Source organism: Cupressus sempervirens, chromosome 3 (genome assembly GCF_028749045.1).
Source record: "Cupressus sempervirens isolate cs-2001-9-10 chromosome 3, ASM2874904v1, whole genome shotgun sequence".
Classification (NCBI taxonomy): domain Eukaryota; kingdom Viridiplantae; phylum Streptophyta; class Pinopsida; order Cupressales; family Cupressaceae; genus Cupressus; species Cupressus sempervirens.
The window spans coordinates 304,436,652-304,456,438 of record NC_143120.1 but is presented as its reverse complement, the minus strand read 5'-3'; positions in this window follow the sequence as shown (position 1 = coordinate 304,456,438).

The following is a 19,787-nucleotide window of genomic DNA, read 5'->3' as shown; positions in this document are numbered from 1 at the left end:
TGTATTACTTGGTTAACACTATAAATTGCAAGATAAGATTGGTAGATACTAACCAATTGACTAAGTGTGAGTCACTAATAAACAAACTTGACCTCAATTTCAATAGCCATAGCCACTAGAGGATGTCCAGTGGATTTTGTCATACTATCACCTAAAGAAACTTTAGGAGGTTATCCTATTATCTTAGGATGACCTCGGTTAGCCACAATAGATTGTTGTATTCCTTTTTCATGATTAAAATTGACCATATCTAATGGATCCACTATTAATAAGTTGACCTTATACTCTCCTACTAAACCACTCTTGCAAGATGACCAAGCTATATAACCTAATCTAGGAGATGATGAACCAAAAATAAAATCATTAAGTCAGCTCATGATGATTTTAAAAAATCCTTTTATGATTTCTCAGAATGATGATGATATCCTCGTAGCCATCCTATTCAAATAATATGGTAAACATTATACTTTATGTATTGTGTAGCATCTACCCCTAGTTTACTCTTCATGTTATACTTTCTAATTTTTAAGGCCATCATTTACGGTTACATATTATGATTTAGTGGTACTTGGTTACCTGATTTTATTTATTTTATTTCATACTTAGTTTATATATTTGATGAGCTACTTAGTACTCAGTTATTTCACATGTTCATGTTTATTCTTTTGATAGTGATGCTTCGTATGGTCATAGAGTGATTTCAATTGTTTTATAATGATAATTAGATGGATGATTTATATACAATTTTTATGGTTCCTTAATCCATACTTGCATGTGTATGGTATACATGTATGTTTTACTTTATGTTTGATGTTTTTAATTATGTAGTTAAAGGAGGGAGTTGTAATCACCTGCTAGTTGGGATCTACACGATGTATCACTCCCTATCATTGCCTATTTAGTTTAGATATATATGCATATGTATGTGAGGCCTCAACCTATCCCATCATAGTAGTTTATTTATATTTCAGATACTTTATAGTTTGAGACCTTGTTATATGTTGGACTTATTTTGGATAATTTTTTAGGTTGTTTGATATTATGGGATGCTTTATTTTACATTGATTATTCATGATGTTAGAACTTATTGATGATGCTTGATGATTTTTTACATTCATGTATTTGGTTGGTTATTTATTAAGAAATATGAAATTACGTTTGAATGCAAAGATTAGATGGATTATATGTTTAAAAATCATGAAATGTTACAAATAGTCATATCATGCTTAGTTGATTTTGCTAGTATTATAGAAATGGAAAAATGTTATTTGAAATTTAGTTGAGATTTTTTTTTTTGATTCAATTATGAATATAAAATTGTTTTAGGATTTGTATATGCATATGATTTGTATATCTAGGACTACTAATATGCAATTTAAGTGTGCAGGAAATATAACCATGGTAAAATGGAGAACTAAGACTATACCTTTGTATCTACTAGGAATACCAAGGCTACATCTAATGACGAGATCTTAGCCTCATTGTTTAGTATTTTACTTTGTGAATGTAACGTGAATGAGTGTGTTAGATTAGATTTGCCACTAGTAATGTTAAGTGTATATTTTATAGTGTCACTTGGCACTTGTATTGTTATGTGTATAAGTGGCAAGTCAATTTTAGATATTGGCTAAAGAGATCCAACCTTATTTCTAACCGATTAGAAATGTTTAAGTTATATCCCCTTGCATAAAATTATTTTATGAAGGTTTTTATTAGATAAAATTCGGATTTTGAGTTTAAGATGACTTTAGAGGGCTTTATTAGAGTCCTAAGGTGTTCTTTTGGTAAAATTAAGTTACCTACATGTTAGTACTATATGTTAGGGCTTTAATTTTGACTTTAGTTTAGTTTAAATCACTTTTTTAAGCCTTTTAAAATCCCATTTTTCAAGTATTACGAAAATGGGAAGAAATCTCACCCAACCTCTCACCTTATCTTCAGTGAGTTGGACTTCCAATAAAATAGGGAAACATAGGTGGAGTTAAAGTGATTTTTCTCTTTCATGATGAAGAAAAGGAAGGATTTTAGTTTCTTATTTAGAGAAATTCAAAAATAGAGTTTTCATTCACCCACTCTCTAGTTTTAGAGATTTTTTAGTTTTTGGAGTTTTGATCAAGGAAGAATAGAGGGCTCTTCTCAAATTGGTTCATTTCCATAGCTTGGAGAAAGGTTGGAGCTTTTCTCATGTTTTAGGAATTATGTATTGTATTATTTTTCAAAATAAAAGTAATGTAAATTTGGCTACAGATGCATATGTGTATTGTTCATTGTCCACGTTGTATTGTTGGGTGTGAATAAATTTCTATTGTTTATTTTCTTTCTCTTGATTTTGAGAGTATGATGTTATGGGCATGGAAGGACATCACTCACCCTTGGGAGGGAAGAAGTGGCATGTAGGTGAAGAGGTTATTTGGGCCTTTCCCTTGAGTGCAGAGTCTCTTTCATAGAAGGAAGAGGGATACACATGTAGTATGGGTTGCATGTGACAGTACATTGTTATGCACTTTGGGGGTGATAAGGGAAGAAATTTAATTATTTTTTATGCCTTGTAAAGGTAGATTTGGTTTTATGTATTTGGCTTCTCTTTGGGGATTTAGGCACACCTTCACCCATTATATTGGTTACTATGGTAACCTATTGTGTAAGCTCAAAAAGGGTGTTAAATGTTGTATCATGTAATTATTGTTTTATGTGGTTGTGCTTGATTGTTACCTGGTTGGTCTTGGTTCTCCAAGCTCGGTGGATAGTCTCATAGAAACCAAGGTTGGGACGTGAGCTCTCCATAGTTTTCAACGTTGTTTTCTATAGACTGTTTCATATGGATTTGTGTTGAAGAAAAGCTTGGAAGATTTCATTTTTTATTGGAGATTTCTAGATTTATTATGAATATTTGTAAAAGTTCTATATCGTAAAATATCACATGTAGATCTTCATCTATGCACATCTTGTTTTTTTGTAAGATCCAAATGTGATTGTAATATTGGAAGAGACATGTCAAAGTTGTGAATACATTTCACTTTAAATATTTCCTAGAATATGATTAGATGTATTTGAAAATTTGTAGCAATAATATGTAAATGATTTGATATGGTTTCTTAAAGTGCTTCAAATTTTAATTTTATTATTATTATTGAGTAGCATGTGTGTGCTCATGACAATGTGCATGTTTGACTTTTATGCAAATTACAAGTATCGGGCATTGATTTCCCTGAATTGCTAGGATGAGTGTTCCCTATCGCACTTTCTCAATGGTAAAGAAGGGAGATAGTTCTTGAGTCCAAATCTTAACTTTGAGAGAATTGTCCTAGAATATAGGACAAGTATCTAAGTTATGTACCCTTTTGAATTCGTCAAGTGATGTGAATTTGAGATTTTGACCCTTGAGTTTTAATTTATACTTTATCTTTTATATGGGTTTTATTTTAAAGTTTGTGGGTCTGTTGTGATTTTTAGTTATAATTAAATCAAATAAATATATTATTTAATTATTTAATTTAACAAAAATTATATATAAAAATTAATTTCTAAGTATATTTATTTAACTGATAAATTAATTAAATAGAGGAAATAAATTTTAACATTTAATTAAAAGTCCAAATTTGGCATAATTATATTTATTTAATTTAATAATAATTAATTTAGAAGTTTCATTTTAATAATGAACTTTAAATGTTATTATTAGTTAAATTAATAAATATAATTTTTAAATACATCATATTATTTAATAAAAGTAAGTGAGAATAATTTAAATAAACTTTGTTATAATTAAAACACAAAAGGTATGCACAAAGAATTAAATTAATTAATATAATAAAAAGAAAGGTGTTTGCATGTTCGTGAAACCAAAACCCTAAGAGGAGAAAATTCTTTAGTAGGAAATTAGAGCTCATATCTCCACACAAGTTTGGAGGAGCAATTTTCAGAAAGGGTTTCAGGGATGGAAATTTTTGCAATCTTTGTGTGTTTGTCAGGTTTAGCATCAAATCGAGTTAAGAATTCTATTGAGATTATCATAGTAAATCCTTTCAAATTACCTTTGTCTTCTTCATGTCTATTTATGGTCTTCTTTTGGAAATCACATTTTAGAATAAACCTTTGTGTATGAAATTATTGATCTTTGTTATTGAAAAGCATCTGTGAAGGAAAAGGTATGCAAACCCTCATCAGAAGATTCAACTCTAGGAAACAAAAAAAAAGACTCTAAATTGCAATTGGAGAAAACCCTCTTTGTTCTTTAATTATTTAAAAAAAGGTTGCTGGGAGAATTTATATACTAGGCCTATACTTGCAAATAAATTTATTTTTAATTATTAAAAAAAGTAATTACATTTTTATCAAATGTAATATATAAAAAAAGCTTTAGATATATTTTTGTGGGTGGGAGCCACCACCCTCCACACCCCTTCCTCCTTTTCTTTCTTGGTTGCTTGCAACCCAAGCTCTCATAGCAGTCAAGGCTACTAAGGCAGCAAAGGTTGCCCAAGCAATAGGTCACACACATGCTCTTAGAGCCACGTTGCGGCCTCCCCACGATGTGGGGTTTAGCATATTTTAAAAAGCCAAAAAAATTTAATAAAGTTCCATTTTGTTTTATATTTTTTGATAATTATTATTATTATAAAATTTAAATAATTTTTAATTAAAAAGGTTTTTTTTTTTAAATCAGCAAATGACTGAAGCCTTTAGATTATATAAATAAATTTGAACAATTACAAAAGATGAGTATCTCCATTCAAATAGGCATTGATAGGAAAGAATGGAGAAGAAAACCTCCAGTCTTGCTAGGGGCCTTAGTCCTATATAGAATTAAAATATAAAAGGGGCATTCCCCAGTTTCTTAATACATTACTATGTTCTATACTACTTTTTCTATATTTATTCTTTAGAGCTTGATGCATTTGTTTCTAGAGAGCATTCTTCCTTTACATTTATAAATTCTTGATCAAAGCTAGAATCATCCACTCATCTCTTAGTAATGCTTAGTGTCTCGATCAGGTTCAATTTACTAAGGCTCTACAATTTTATCCACTACAAACTTGTTTTGGAACTTAGAACTACCTTCAATTTAAATTTGGAATATATATTACTTCTAGTTTAATAATCTCCAAGTATATACTAAGTTTAACTAAAATACAATAGATACAAGAAGAGGTGTGTTGATAGCTTTAGAGTTTTAGTATTTACTTCCTACTAAGTTATAATATAAAAGGTACCTAACAAGGATTAGTTATACTATTCAAATCTCTTGATTGTTTATATTAAAGGGTCTAACCGTAGTTTATATTTAAATTGAATTCATTTCTACTTAATGTTTAGATTGTGATTTGTGTTTGTATTGAATTCAATTTTACTTAAAAGAAGCCTTATTGTAATTTGTATGTTGTGTGATATGTAATTCTACTTATTTTAATTTTTATTTTTCTTGAATTTAGTTCTACTTAAAACTTTAATGTTACTTGTAATAAAACTTAATTCAATTCTACTTACCTACTTAATGTCGATGGATAAGCTTACATCAATCCAAACCAAGATCGCAAGTGGAATATTAAAAGATTTGAAAATCAAGGAAAAATGTCCTAACCAGTCTAAGTGACAGAGCCCCCAGTAAAGAAATACTGAAAATCACCTCTCTAGAATAGAAATTGTTGGAAAATGACAGGGCTAGGGGATACAAATGTAAAAGAAATTGAAGCTAAAATACTAGGCATGAATGGTTCCAACCATACCCTTTGAACATAAATTAATTTAAAACTATAGGATTAACATTAGTTCTTAATACTAGACCTAATCTAAATATAGAGGGCTAGAATTACCGAATTACATCCCAATCTAACAAGCCAAAAATCTCTAAGTTCTTTGTTGCTACAATCATCTTACTCCCTTTAGAGGGAATGGCTAGATAGTATTAAATTCCTTTTAGCAATATTATTAATAAGATCTAAAAAATTTAAAATGTAAAAGATAAAGAGATGAATGTGACATAAAATCATAGAAAACTAGATTTCAAGTTGAGCCAAACAATCAAAACCACATGTGGACAAAGAGTTGAACAAATACCAACAACAAAAATGATTTATATATGATAATATCTTTACATAGATATATATATGTAAGAGAATAAAACATAGATAAGGGAACCAATTAGAATTAAGAAAGGTCCAAAAAGGCATGTAGAAGGAAACCATAACCAACATAGAAAGTGATAGATGAAACCCTAGAGCAAAGAGAGAAGACCCAAACGAACACAAAAAATAGAAAACCTTCATCAAAAGATAAGGGCTAAACCTTCTTTGCTTTCTTCCAGCAAACCATAATGATATCTATAGCTTTATCTAAATCACTTACCTTAGATCCTAGAGGAAACACATATGCTAGTTGCTCTTCGTTGGATTTTATCATATTGGGCAAAATGAACTCTAGATTGCCAAGATCGTCAAAAGACACTCCAGGCTCAATGTAGGCCTCAAACACCTAGAGGAAATGGACTAACCACTCCTTACCTAGGTCTTCTATGATTCCTCTCCATCAAAGCATGAATTTAATGCTAGCCTCCATTTTTGGCCAAGCTAAGAATAATTGGACATTATCTCAAATATAAAGAGAAGGTCTCCTAGCCACAATGGCAAGCTTGAGACTTCCTAGTGGATGAGCCATATAAACTTCTAGAAGTGAAATTTTAAGCTTTTTATCAATGTTGAGCACTACATTCTCTAGGCCTTCTAGCCAAGTCAAGTTGAAAACTTTATGATAGAGTCGAAAGATCTCCCCACTACATATGTTTTCCCTAGCAAGATAGCCTAAGAAGGAGCTAATAACAAAACTATTGGTGCTCCATGTGAAGTCATAGTTGAATGCCTTTTCACCTATAGCCTAGCTAATTGCAAACCTCAACAAATCATCATGGGTTGAGAATCCTATTCCATCTTTCAGGATTAACAAACCCCCTAAAGGTCATAGTTCTAAGCTCCAATGAATGAAATAGTGAAATAATTGACTCCATCAAGACTCAAAAGGGAAACTAAAGTTAAGATAAAGATGCCACTACCATAGAGTGAAAGAGACCCTAATAAATAGAAACTAGTGTTCTCGAAGGATCTAGAAACAAAATTGAGGGGGCAGGCTAAACATGCCACCTAATAAATAATCATGACCTGATGAGCTTGAAAGCTTTAACAAATCATAATTACCATGTCACTTGCTAATAAATATTATAGTACTTTGAAGTTATTGAGCTCCTTATAATGATAATTCACTAAATAATTATATGCAATATGGAAAAGAAAGAGAAGAAAAATAATCGAGAAAGAGAAGGATATCAAAAAAGGCTAAGGCCACCCGATGAAAACCTAGGATCTTAAAATGAAGATTGGAGGATAAAATCATCACCTTCAACTCCTCTATTTGCTAACTTATCTGCCTCAGTATTGCCTTCTTGATATATATGTTGAAATTTGGTTTCTCTGAATTGATCTATTAATCTAAGAACATTTTTGAGTTTAGAGTTCATCACTGAGTTCAGAATTTGACATTTTCTAATAGCATTAATAATAATTTAGGAGTCTTCTTCTATAATTATTCATGATATCTTATTTTTTAAACTCAATTATTGTCCTTCCTAAAGGGCTCTAATTGAAAATGTATTAATTAGGATTACATTATTAATTAAAAGTAAAGAAAAATATTGAAAATGTGTTTTAAATTAAGTTTAAATTAAATTGAGTTTTAATTATTATTTAATAATATTAAATTGTGTTTCTATTTTAGGATCAAATTTAATAGTTGTTAGTAATAATTCTTATTTTATTTTTATTTCTATATTGGATTGATATTAATAGTGAATTGTATGCATTATAAGAACTTTTAGAAAATGTAGTTGGTTAAGTTGTATAAATGAAACCTATCTTTTTTTATCAATTCAAATTGGAACCCTTATTCAACTGGGATACTTTCAAAAAACATAAACTTGAAAATCTTATTGTGAATCAAATTTTTATGATATTATATTGACAAAACCTTTTAACTATATAACTACACTTCCTTAAATACTTGATGAGATGTATGTATTATTTCATGTTGGGGTTTGGGTTAAACCTAGTTTTGACCAATTAGGTATGTATACCAAGGGCTTGGGAGGTGATGGATTTTTTATGTTGTTATGTATGTTATTTGCTCATGAAATTTTTTATTTTGATGTTGTTATGTATGTTATTTAGTCATGATCTTTTTTATTTCCAACCATCATGATGCATTCATGTATTTCTATGATGAGGTTTTTGATCAGTTATTTACTAATGTTTTCTAATTGGTTCTACAAGACTAAGGTGAATATTGTAATTTTATTGGTGTAACCTATGAATTTTGATCAATTATATATTGGTTCTTTCTAGTTACTTGTACAGGACTGAGGTGAATATTGTGATTTTATGAGATATACTTTTTATGAACTTAAGGTAAGTTATCTATGTGAATGCTGGGAAGTGGCTTGCAATTGAGGTCAGAGTCCTAAAGAGGCTACATGGATAACTAATTGTAAGTTGTATTAATAAGTGATAAAATTTCATTAAATGGGTTAAAATGAACTAACAAGAGTCACTGTATTACCTCACTCATATCTCAATTGTTAGTATAGGCTAGGATGGGAGTAGACAGGATGCTTGGTCATGACCTTGACTCATTAATATGCATTATTTATAAGAAAGGATGTTGATACCACATAAAATCACTAGGGGGGGTGGAGTCTAGATTGGCTATCAGGGTAACCTTAGAGTTGGCTCATTTGATGACACTTGCCCACATGCATATTAGGTTTCCTATGTATCTTTGTTGCATCTAGGATTATGTGTCATTTGAGTACTTTGTAACTTTGAGATAGATTACTATCAGGATTCCTTGACCTAGATTCTTATTATGATTTGGATTGTTATCCATTTAGGACTTGATATTATCTCCCCAGAATGATGGAGTGATCCATTTAGGTTCCTCCAGGTCAAGTGGTAGTGTTTCTTATACTATTGAGATCTGACATTTAGATGCCATTGCTAGAAGCACTTGTGTAGTTATTCTATTCTTCTAATCTTGTGATTATGTTCTATGGTCATATTTTAATTTATTGGACTTTGAATGATTTGAGATCCTATGAGATGTTGTATCTTACCTTGATGTATATTATTATAGTATTTCATACCTTGTGACTTGTATAGAGGATGATTATGCATTTTTAGTTATGCCATGTGGCATATTATGTATTTGTATATTATTTCATTTAACTTTATACTTATGGTTATTCTATGTTGATGTTATGTTTCAAATTTAATCATAATAAAACTTATGTATGTGATTCATCAGCATAGAACCCTTAAGACATGTAATTGTTAATGTATTGCTTATGAATGTATGTGAGTTATTGCTTTTGTTATGTTATTTCTTATTGTTTAATCTTTTTTTTTTAAAAATCAGCATACTTAGTGACATAATAGATTAATTTATTTTTGGTTCCCTAGTGAGGCCTTACATCTGGCATCAGAGCCCAAGTTTCTCCATTGGAAGCTTTATGTATATTGGAATGTCACTAGATGACAACTAGTTAACTTAAATGAAACTTAAACAACTATATGTATCTATTACAACTTGGACACTTTGCACTTTGATATCAAATACTTAAACATAGAAAAGGGAAAAACTTGAATAACTCTTGAAGGAGACTTCAAACATGTTTTCTTATGATTGTGCTTTAAGGTAGTATGCCTTTGTTTACTTTGTGTACATTTTTGTTGTTCTTGCTTGGATATTGTAGGAGGAGGATTTCTAAGTTTCGATCATCTTTTAGGGGTCATAGTACAGGTTGTGGTAGAGGTTGTCAGAGAGGTGGACATGATAGCCCTCCTTTGACTCATAGAGAGAATCTTATTCAAGAAAAGAATAGGGAGGAGAAAAATGGAGAGAAGCATACTAACTCAAAGAAGGCTAATATGAGATAGATAATGAGGATCATTCTAGAGTGCCTACCTCCTCCAAAGTGTGTTGACCAAAAGGAATCACATCATTTTGGTTCAAATAGGAGAGGTGGAGATTCAAGAGTCCTCGAGGAGATCCTCATGGTGATAGGTAGAGGTTAGACAAGGCCATGTAGATGAAGGATCTATAGCAAGCCAAGATCAAACTCTTCATCGAACAAGGTACTGGTTATGGTGCAGAGTAGTGGTTGATTGCCTTAGACAGATATTTTTTGATGTAATAGTTTGACTCCAATATCAAAGAAAGATATGCCATCACATATTTGGAAATTTTTGAAGCCACATGGTGGAATATTAAGGAAAAGAAGCTAGGTGTGGACATGAATATTGTTACCTAGGGGGTGTTCATTGAAAAATTTCATGATCACTTCCTATCAAAATAGTGAAACCATCAGAGGGTAGATGAGTTTCATAATCTAAGAAAATTTACCATATGTGTTGTGGAGTATGAATGAACATTTTATGAGCTCATGCAATATGCATGAATCAGTGACAGTTCACCACTAATGGTACATCAATTTATTTGAGGTCTAAATAATCATTTCATTAGGGGTGTGAAGGTTTTCTAGCCTAAGACCCTTAAGGATGTGGTTCTTCATGCCATTCTTGTGGAGAAAAATGTCACTTTAGGACATGGTGGTTTTGTTGGTGCACCTGCTAGTGGACATGCATTATCTGGTTCTAAGGGCACACAAAACTTGGGAATGGGTAGTAATAGGAAGCCTCCTTCTTCCAGAGGCAATCAATAGTACTAGGGAGAATCTTATCCTCCAACATGGAGTCTTAGTGGTGGTTCACACTCTAGGATTCTCATTACTCTCAATATAATAGGCACAATCAATATGACCATCTAGCAAAGAGTACTCATTATTTTTCTAGTTGGGGTAGCTTTCGAGAGTCCAACACACCTAAAGTGCAAGAGAATTTTATTATAGAATATTTTTCATGCAGACAATGAGGGCCTACGTCATCCCATTGTCCCCAATGGAAACCATAGTTCTCATATCAGAGATCTATAGTTTCAAAACCTAGATGGAGATATGGGTAGATCTTAGATAGTGTTTGTAGTGGACTCTTATCCTCCTATATGAGGAAAGGGTTCAATCGGACCTACACAGTGAGTGCTACAGTTTCATCTTTCTTGTAAGCTTCTAGGAGTAAGCCTAAGTCTAGGGGGTAGATAAAGTGTATACCCTACTTTTATTTGAATGTTATATTGCCAAATTATTTTAGGCTAGATTTTATGGTTATGTGTTATTATTTAGTGGTACTTGGTTACCTAATTTGATTGATGTTATTTCAAACTTAGTTTGTATTTTTGATGAGATAATTGATACTCGATTATTTCATATGTTCATGTTTATTGTTTTGATGATGATGCTTTGTATGTTCATAGAGTGATTTGAGTTGTTTCATAATGAGAGTTAGATGGATGATTTATATAAAGTTTTTAAAGTTAATTAACTTGTACTTGCATGTGTATGGTGTACATGTATGTTTTACTTTATATGTGACATTTCTGATGTGGTTGAGGAGGGAGTCATAGTCACTTGCTAGTTGACATCTACACAATGTACCACTCCCTGCCATTCCATGTTTAGTTTAGATATATATGCATATATGAATATTTGGCTTTTATGTAAATTATAGGTACTAGACATCGACTTCCCTAAATTGCCAAGATGAGTGTGCCCTATCACAATATCTCAATGGTAAAGAGGGGTGATAGTTCTCGAGTCCAAATCCTAATCCTGAGCCAATTGTCCTAGAGTATAGGACAAGTATTTGAGTTATATACCCTTCCAAATTTGTTAGGTGATGTGACTTCAAGATTTTGACCCTTGAGTTTGAATTCATACTTAGTCTTTTAGATGGGTTTTCTTTTTAAGTTTATGGGTTTATTATGATTTTTAGTTTAGTTATAATTAAATCAAATAAAGATGTTCATAAATGATTTAATTTAACGAAAAAAATTTATAAAGAAAAATAAATTTTTAATTATATTTAATTAATTGAGAAATTAATTAAATAGAGGAAATAAATTTAAATATTTAATTAAAAGTACAAATTTGGCATAATTACATTTATTTAATTTAATAATAATTAATTTAGAAGTTTCATTTTAATAATGAACTTTAAATGTTATTATTAGTTAAATTAATAAATACACTTTCTAAATACATCTTATTATTTAATAAAAGAAAGTGTGAACAATTTAAATAAACTTTATTAAAATTAAAACACAAAAAGTATGCATAAACAACTAAATTAATTAAATAATAAAAAGAATACTTTTGCATGTTTGTGAAACCGAAACCCTAAGAGGAGAAAATTCTTTATTAGGAAATTAGAGCTCATTTCTCCACACACAAGTTTGGAGGAGCAACTTTTGGAAAGCGTTTTGGGGGATGGAAATTTTTACATTCTTCAAGTGTTCATCATATATAGAATTAGATCGAGGTATGAATTCTATCGAGATTATCACAGCCACGTGAAGAAGTTTCCTATGTCACATGAAGAAGTTTTTTGTGCTGTGCGAAGAAGTTTCCTAGATCACATGAAAGTCAGTGACAGTGGTTTAATTTTGCGCGAGGACATTCAGAGGTTGCGCGAAGACTCATGACAATAGTTTAATTTTGCATGAGAAAAAAATTATTTCGTATGAGGACAATATGATTTCGTGCAAGACTGAAAAAAATTTCGCACGAGAAGGCAGACCAGTTTCACAACAGTGACTGAATTTGACAACATTTTTGGACTTTTCAGACAAAGTAGATAGATTTATCAGACAAATCTGATTGGGCAGGCAGCAAGGTTGACCAAGTAAGACATTTGGATAATTTTTTCAAGTTTTCAATCCAAGGCAAAGTGTTTAACAAGACAATGGGAAGCAAGTAGTAGTTGAAAACAATCCTACTGAGGACAAAGCAACTCGATAGGATAGGGGAGTCTTGACCTTTGTTTGTTGTAACTAGTTTGGACTTTGTTGGTGACTTGATAAAAAACACACTTTATCCCTAGAAAGAAAAATTGGTAGAGAAGGAAAAACTTTTGCCCCACATCTTATGTGCATGCGTGTACCTCACACAGCCTTGTCACCCCTAGAGGGCGCCCATGTTTTTTGTATATTCAAAGGACTTAATAGTATATGCTGAATGACTGCCCTTTTGGCAGGGGACGAGCACGTATACCACCTTCAAATTTCTAGTAGCATGCCTATGGTGATTTCTATAGGAGAGATTCTTCCCCCTCCTTGCACAAAGATTATACCTCCTTTCGAAGGTGAACTAGGTCGCTTCTAACTAAGAGGTTTTTACTTAGGTTTTGTTCAAATTAATCCTCGGTGGCTCTGCAAGCAGAGTTGAGGCCAGTAGCCCACACCAGCATCTGAAAGTGCACACTACTTTCTTAACAAGCCAGGGGCCGATGCCGACCAGTGCACAAACAGAGCTTCCCCTTGATATGCGATATCAAGAATTAAGGGAAAGAAATTAATTTGGCTTTGGAGTCTTTCACTCTACAAATCATCTTGACTATCTGGCAAAAGGAGTGTGCTCACTTGGGTCGTTCTCAGAGGTTGGATCACTCTGGCAGGCCTTCTAAAGGATTAACAAGGACTGGTGGTTTAGATCTAAGGGTCTAAGTTTTTGATTTCCCTCAAGGGGAAAGAGCATAATCCTCTACCTTATTTCCTCGCCCAAACACGCAAGATAAATTAATTACTAACTTCGCTTAATCAATCCAAACTCATTCTTCCTTAAAGATTTCAATTCCCTTAAAGGAAATCATTGTCTTATCATAGAAGAGAACAAGCTTTGGAGAACCACCAGGCTACTTGCCTTCTTCAAAATGTCATCTTTTGGAAGCGTCTAAGTTTTTGATTCAGTCTTGGTCATGACCTCCAAGAAGTGAAGAGCATATTCCCCTATTCTTCCATCTTGCACCCTAGGAAGTTCACAAGACCCTAACTAGACTAGTTTTGAAATTAGGAAAAGTAGACACACATGTTTTTTTTGAGTTTGAAATATGGTCTTTGACAAGCGTATCTTCGACAAGCATCCTGCAAGAAAATAGTCTATCTATTTTTGAGTGAGTTTTAAAAGGAGTCTTCGCCTAACATCTTGCAAACAATGATTAAGCTGCAAGAAATCCAAAAGAACAGATCAAGACAAGTACATTAGTGAAATCAAACAATCTAAAGATTGAAAAATAATGCTTAAAGCTGAAACTACTATCACAAGATTTTGCGTGAAATCTCTGTCATAGCCGCACAAAATTATTTTAGGTTCGCACAAAATTTTTTTATGAATCGTGCAAAGAAACAGGTGCCATGTGAAGTTTCATGCACTTAAGCACTTTCTCGCGTGACACCTAGAGAATCTTTGCACGAAGATTTTGGATTCTCACAAGAAAATGAACAATCTCGCATGAAGATTCCTAAATCTGAATGAATAGTAAGGATAGAGAACACAAAAATAATTTTTTAAAAAGCAGAAAGAGGCCTAAAAAGTTGATTTTCTCAGCCCCATGGTGGGTGCCAGAAATGTATATGTGAAAATGTGGCCTATGCTAACACACACACTTCAACATGGTCCTTATTTGCAGATTCATCCTAGAATGAACATTGGATTGTTCATCTGAAAATTAGTTGGCAAGGCAACCTGTTGCCTTCTATATAAAGGGATTTTTCTTGTTAGATATCCTCAGATTTGAGGTGTTAAGCAACTAGATCCTCTAAGAATGAAGGATTTAAGAAATGAAATTAATCTAAATGATTGTGCAGATTAATATAGAATGAGAAACACATTCTAATCTAGGAACAATTGAAACCAAACTAGATTAACCTATGCATATTAAGCTAAATGAATTTAAACTAAGAATGCAAGATGTATACAAAAATGTGAGAAAATGTTAGTATGGATTTCAACAGCAATTCGATGCAAATTCTAATTCTTCTCTTAAAAATGAAGAGATGAGGGTCTCTTAAATAGACTTTCCTGGAATCCATCAACAGTTGAGATTGATTTCAATCAACGGTCAGCATTGAAGATGAAGTTCAATCATAAAAGAAGATTCCAAAATTAAAGGGAGTTAACTAACTTAAATCTGAGTGTAAGAGTCAGTCAACTCAAATAGACTTTAGTGTCAGAGTAAGTGATCTGAGTCATTTCCAATCTGATTAGTAGTGAACTAGGAATTTCCCTTTTTTGAACTGAAGAGAGATTTTAGGGAGATATTTAATTTAATAAAATAAGATATGCTCTTATAAATATATTTTATTATTAATTAAATAATTCTATTTAATTAATTGGAGACACTTTTCTTATTTAATTAAATAACTTAATTTAATTAATCAGGAATGGCTTCCCATTTAATTAAATAACTTTGCTTTATTAATTATAAGTAGCTTCTCCATTTAATTAAATAATTTTGTTTAATTAATTAAAATAGGAATATTTATTAAATTTAATAAATTTAATTCCATAGTACATTAGCGTTAGGAGATAATTTAATTCAATTTAAGTATAAATACTATAATTAAATTTTAATCAATAGTTTTAATGTGACTAATGTAAGTCAATACTATAGGAATTAAATAAAGAGTCTAATTAATGCAGATTTAGGTTTTCTACATTTGACAATTAAGTGAAGTAGCGAGTAGCAGAATAATAATTGCCTAGTGACATAGGACTTTAGAATCGATCAGAAATATACCAGAATTGGTGATCATGGCAATAAGCCAATTTTGGGGTATTACATTTTGCCCCTCTTTGAATGAATGTGTGAACAACACATTCAATTCAAAGAAAATCAAAAAGCATGATGCAAAGATGAGATTGGTTCCGAAGTTGATGATACGAAGACCAATTGATAAGTTTTTTAAGGACTATCTCTAGAACAGAGCTTAATCCTAAGGAATCCAAGTAGAATGCCTAGATACCTAAAATTGATAAGCATTTAAAAGGTTTCTTTAGAATAAAGTTTGACCTTTAAGGATCTAGATAGAACACCTAGATACCTAAGATTGATAAGCATGTAGAAGATTATCTCTAGAATGAAGCTTAACCTTCAAGGATCCAGATAGAACACCTAGATATCTAAGATTGATAGCATTTAGAAGATTATCATAGAGCTTAACCTTCAAGGATCCAGATAGAACACCTAGATACCTGAGGTTAATAGCATTTAGAAGATTATCTCCAGAACGGAGCTTAACCTTCAAGGATCTAGATAGAATACCTAGATACTTGATATTGATAGAAGATAACAAGGTCCAATCATAAGTGGTAGAATCATCCCCAGAACAAGGCTTGATCCTCAGGAGTCAGGGTTTAGATTGTCCCAATACCTATCCGTCAAACTCTGAGAAGAGTTGTTATAAGGTTGATCAATTTGATGAAAAGATAAGATAGATGGAAAAGATGCTAGATAAGAGGGAGCAAGATGCCCCAAGTGATGAGATGCCCCAAGAAATCAGATTGAGATTGAGTTGAAATTTAGTTCAATGATGTAATCATCCTGCCCCCTCGGGTGTGAAATCAAAAGATGACACACCAAAAATATGATGTAGTCAGCATAAAGAGATATTGAAGAAATTCAAGATTCAGTAGAATATGGAAGAGATCGGTATGATCAACAAATGATTCAGAGTCAGTTTAGTGTGTTTATGAGGTCCAAAAGACCAAGTTTGACCCATATTTGACCAAAGTTGACTAGAATTAAGAAAATTTGACTTGAGTTGAAGATTTTCAAAAATGAATTTTAAAAATATGAAGAATTTAGAATTGAAAGGATTCCAAGAATTTGAAGATATCAGATAAATTCAAACTGCACAAGTGTTTGATTGCATCGGTCGCCAAAACTTTAAAACACATTTTTGAGGCACCTAGGTGTGTCAAATTTCAAATTTGATCTCAAAAATGGATTCAGAATGGTCCATTTAGCTAGGGGGTTATTTTTACGCAAATCAAAGCACATTGAAAAATTTGGTCAATAGTTATATAAGAGTCCAAGGTGTCATTTTCAAACTCATTTGTGCTTTTGTCTTCTACTAATTTTGATCTCATAGAGAGATATGGCAGTGAACGTGAGATACCATTATTTTCAGTGCTCCAGACAACATAGCCAGCCAACAAACTGCAGACCACTGGTGAGTCATCGATTTCTCATCTTCATACTTTTGCTTTCATGCATTTCTAAGTCATTTATTGTGTATTTTAGTCATGTTTTTAGGGGGTCCAATCAGTCTTCATGTGAGACCTATCTTCTTTCGCACGAAGATCTTATTTCTTTGCGTGAAGAAATGGGGTGCACTGTTTCTTTGTGCATGACAGGAGAATCTTTGCACGAGAGGAATTTATCTCTCGTGTGAAGAACGAGATTCTTCGCAAGAAGGGGATTCATTTTTTGCATACGAAGATCTTTTCTCACACGATGACGTGATTCTTCACACAAGATTTGAGATCTTTGCGCAAGACTTGGAAAACTTCACGCGAAATCCCATGATAGTCATGCTTAAGAGTTTCAATTTTGTTCTCAAAAATTGCATTTTAATTTGTTTTGATGTATCGTGTCGACTTGATGCTGATCATTTCATTTGTCATTTTTGTTGTGTGTGTAGGAGGTCTTCACTAATGTCACTTTCAGATCACACTACCCACCATATGGGGAGTTATTGCAGAGTCTCGGTGATGCTAATCGGGCACATATTGCTTGATTGGGATTTTCTTCATTGTGCTTGATACTAGTCATAATGGTGAATCATAGCTTACTGACAGCTTTGGTGGAGAATTTCCATTGGGAGATGAACACTTTTCATTTGTCAATGGTTGAGATGACGATCACCCCAGAGGAAATATGGAGGATACTAAGGATCCTCTTTCATGGCACCCGAGTTATTAATGATATAGTACCGAGAGCAGGGACAGAGGCTCTATCCATTATGTTTGGGAGAGAGCTACCGAGGGGCAGGGCCATTAGCTAGGATGAGCTGATGCACACCTATGGACCGACGCATAGGCTGGCATCTGTGCTGGCTATAATTTTGAGTTGTTTCTTATGTCCTAACAGAGGACAACATGGTTTGGAGTGTAGGTGGGGAGCCATGCTTCACAGGATGTTGGAGGCACCTGAGATCTTTGGGTGGGGTCAGTGCATGTTGGCCCATCTTTTCCATGAGATGCACGAGGTCGTATTCCATGAGAAGAAGACAATGGTAGCTAAAGTATATGTCTTATAGGTATGGGCATGGGAGCACCTTCCCGTATGCAGGCCCATTTTTTAGGATGCGAGAGAGCCCATGGAGCCCTATATATGCAGATATCGAGGGCACATTACCCAAGTCCACCTGGGTAAGACTGAGTAGTGGAGGATACATCTTGATGACCTGGTGTTCATTGTATGGTGACCCTAGAGAGAGATAGAGGACTGGGATAATGCCCCCAGTGAGCTACCATGGATGTTTAGTTCTTGAACTCTGGTAGGCAGAACCACATCAGTCATCAAGAGATTTTTGATTTCATGAGTGTGGCAGCAATATGGCCGACCACAGGACATTTCTACTGAGTATTGTGCCTATGCCAGGTTACAAAAGGATGTTGAGTGGGGATGGCCAACATGGATGGATCTAGGGTGGTCGATGATAGATATTCATAGCCTAGCTGTAGTTCAGTGGGACGACCTGCCAGAGGTAGTAGATGCAAGGATGACACCTGCATATTAGGCATTTTTTATCAGCCATCTATTCACAAGCTTTATAAATCCAGTGGGGATGGTAGCATAGGTATAAAGGCAAGTGCCCCAATAGTAGCAAGCATAGCCAGAGGTGTCAGGTTAGCCATAGCAGTAGTAATGGGTCTAGCACTGGGTACAGCAGATGTAGATTCCCCCACGTTAGATGGGATCAGACCCAGGTGCCAGGGGCAATGGGACAGGACACACTCGGCGGCAAAGACAAAGGATAGAGGAGCAGGCCCCTCAGTAGGAGGCTCCATAGCAGTAGGTGCCACCATAGCAGGAGGTGCTACCATAGTAGTAGACACCACCATAGTGGTAGGCACCTGAGATGCTTGATGAGAACATGTCGGATCAGCCTATAGCTAGGGTATAGGACACAGTACGGTGGTGCCGAGAGTAGATTCATCAGGCCTCCTAGAAATTGGGGGATCTGTAGATTTCAGTGGCAATCTAGAATGCACAGCTAGTGGAGAGATGGTGAGAGATAGATCAATGGAGAGAGAACACGGAGATTGCTAAGTAGAGATTGGAGCTGGCACAGGATGAGATCCACTTTCAATCAGCTCAGTCTACCTACTATTATGTTGCATATACGAGTGTAGTACCAGATGAGACACTACAGGTCCAGAACTTTTCTCAGTATGTGCAAGAGTTTGGAGGTGCACAACCTCCTACCAGACCAGATATGCCACTGCTGCCTCTGCCACCTGCTACTCCTACTCCTCCTAGAGGCAAGGGTATGGGACAGAGTTAGATGCTCTATGCCTGACTATAATTTTGATCTCTTGCTACATATCGACTAGTGTGCTAGCACCACATGTATCATTTTTTATCGATTGTGTTTTAGTAGCACCCATTTTTTTGTACTAATCCATTCTTTTGATATATATATATATATATATATATGATCTTGAGCCGAGTATCCCTGTGTACATGTCATTGTCTATTATCCTTTACTTTGATGTACATGAGATGCCAATATGATGATGATGAGATGTACATTTGAGTTTGATTATGATGCCTATGTATTGTGATGTG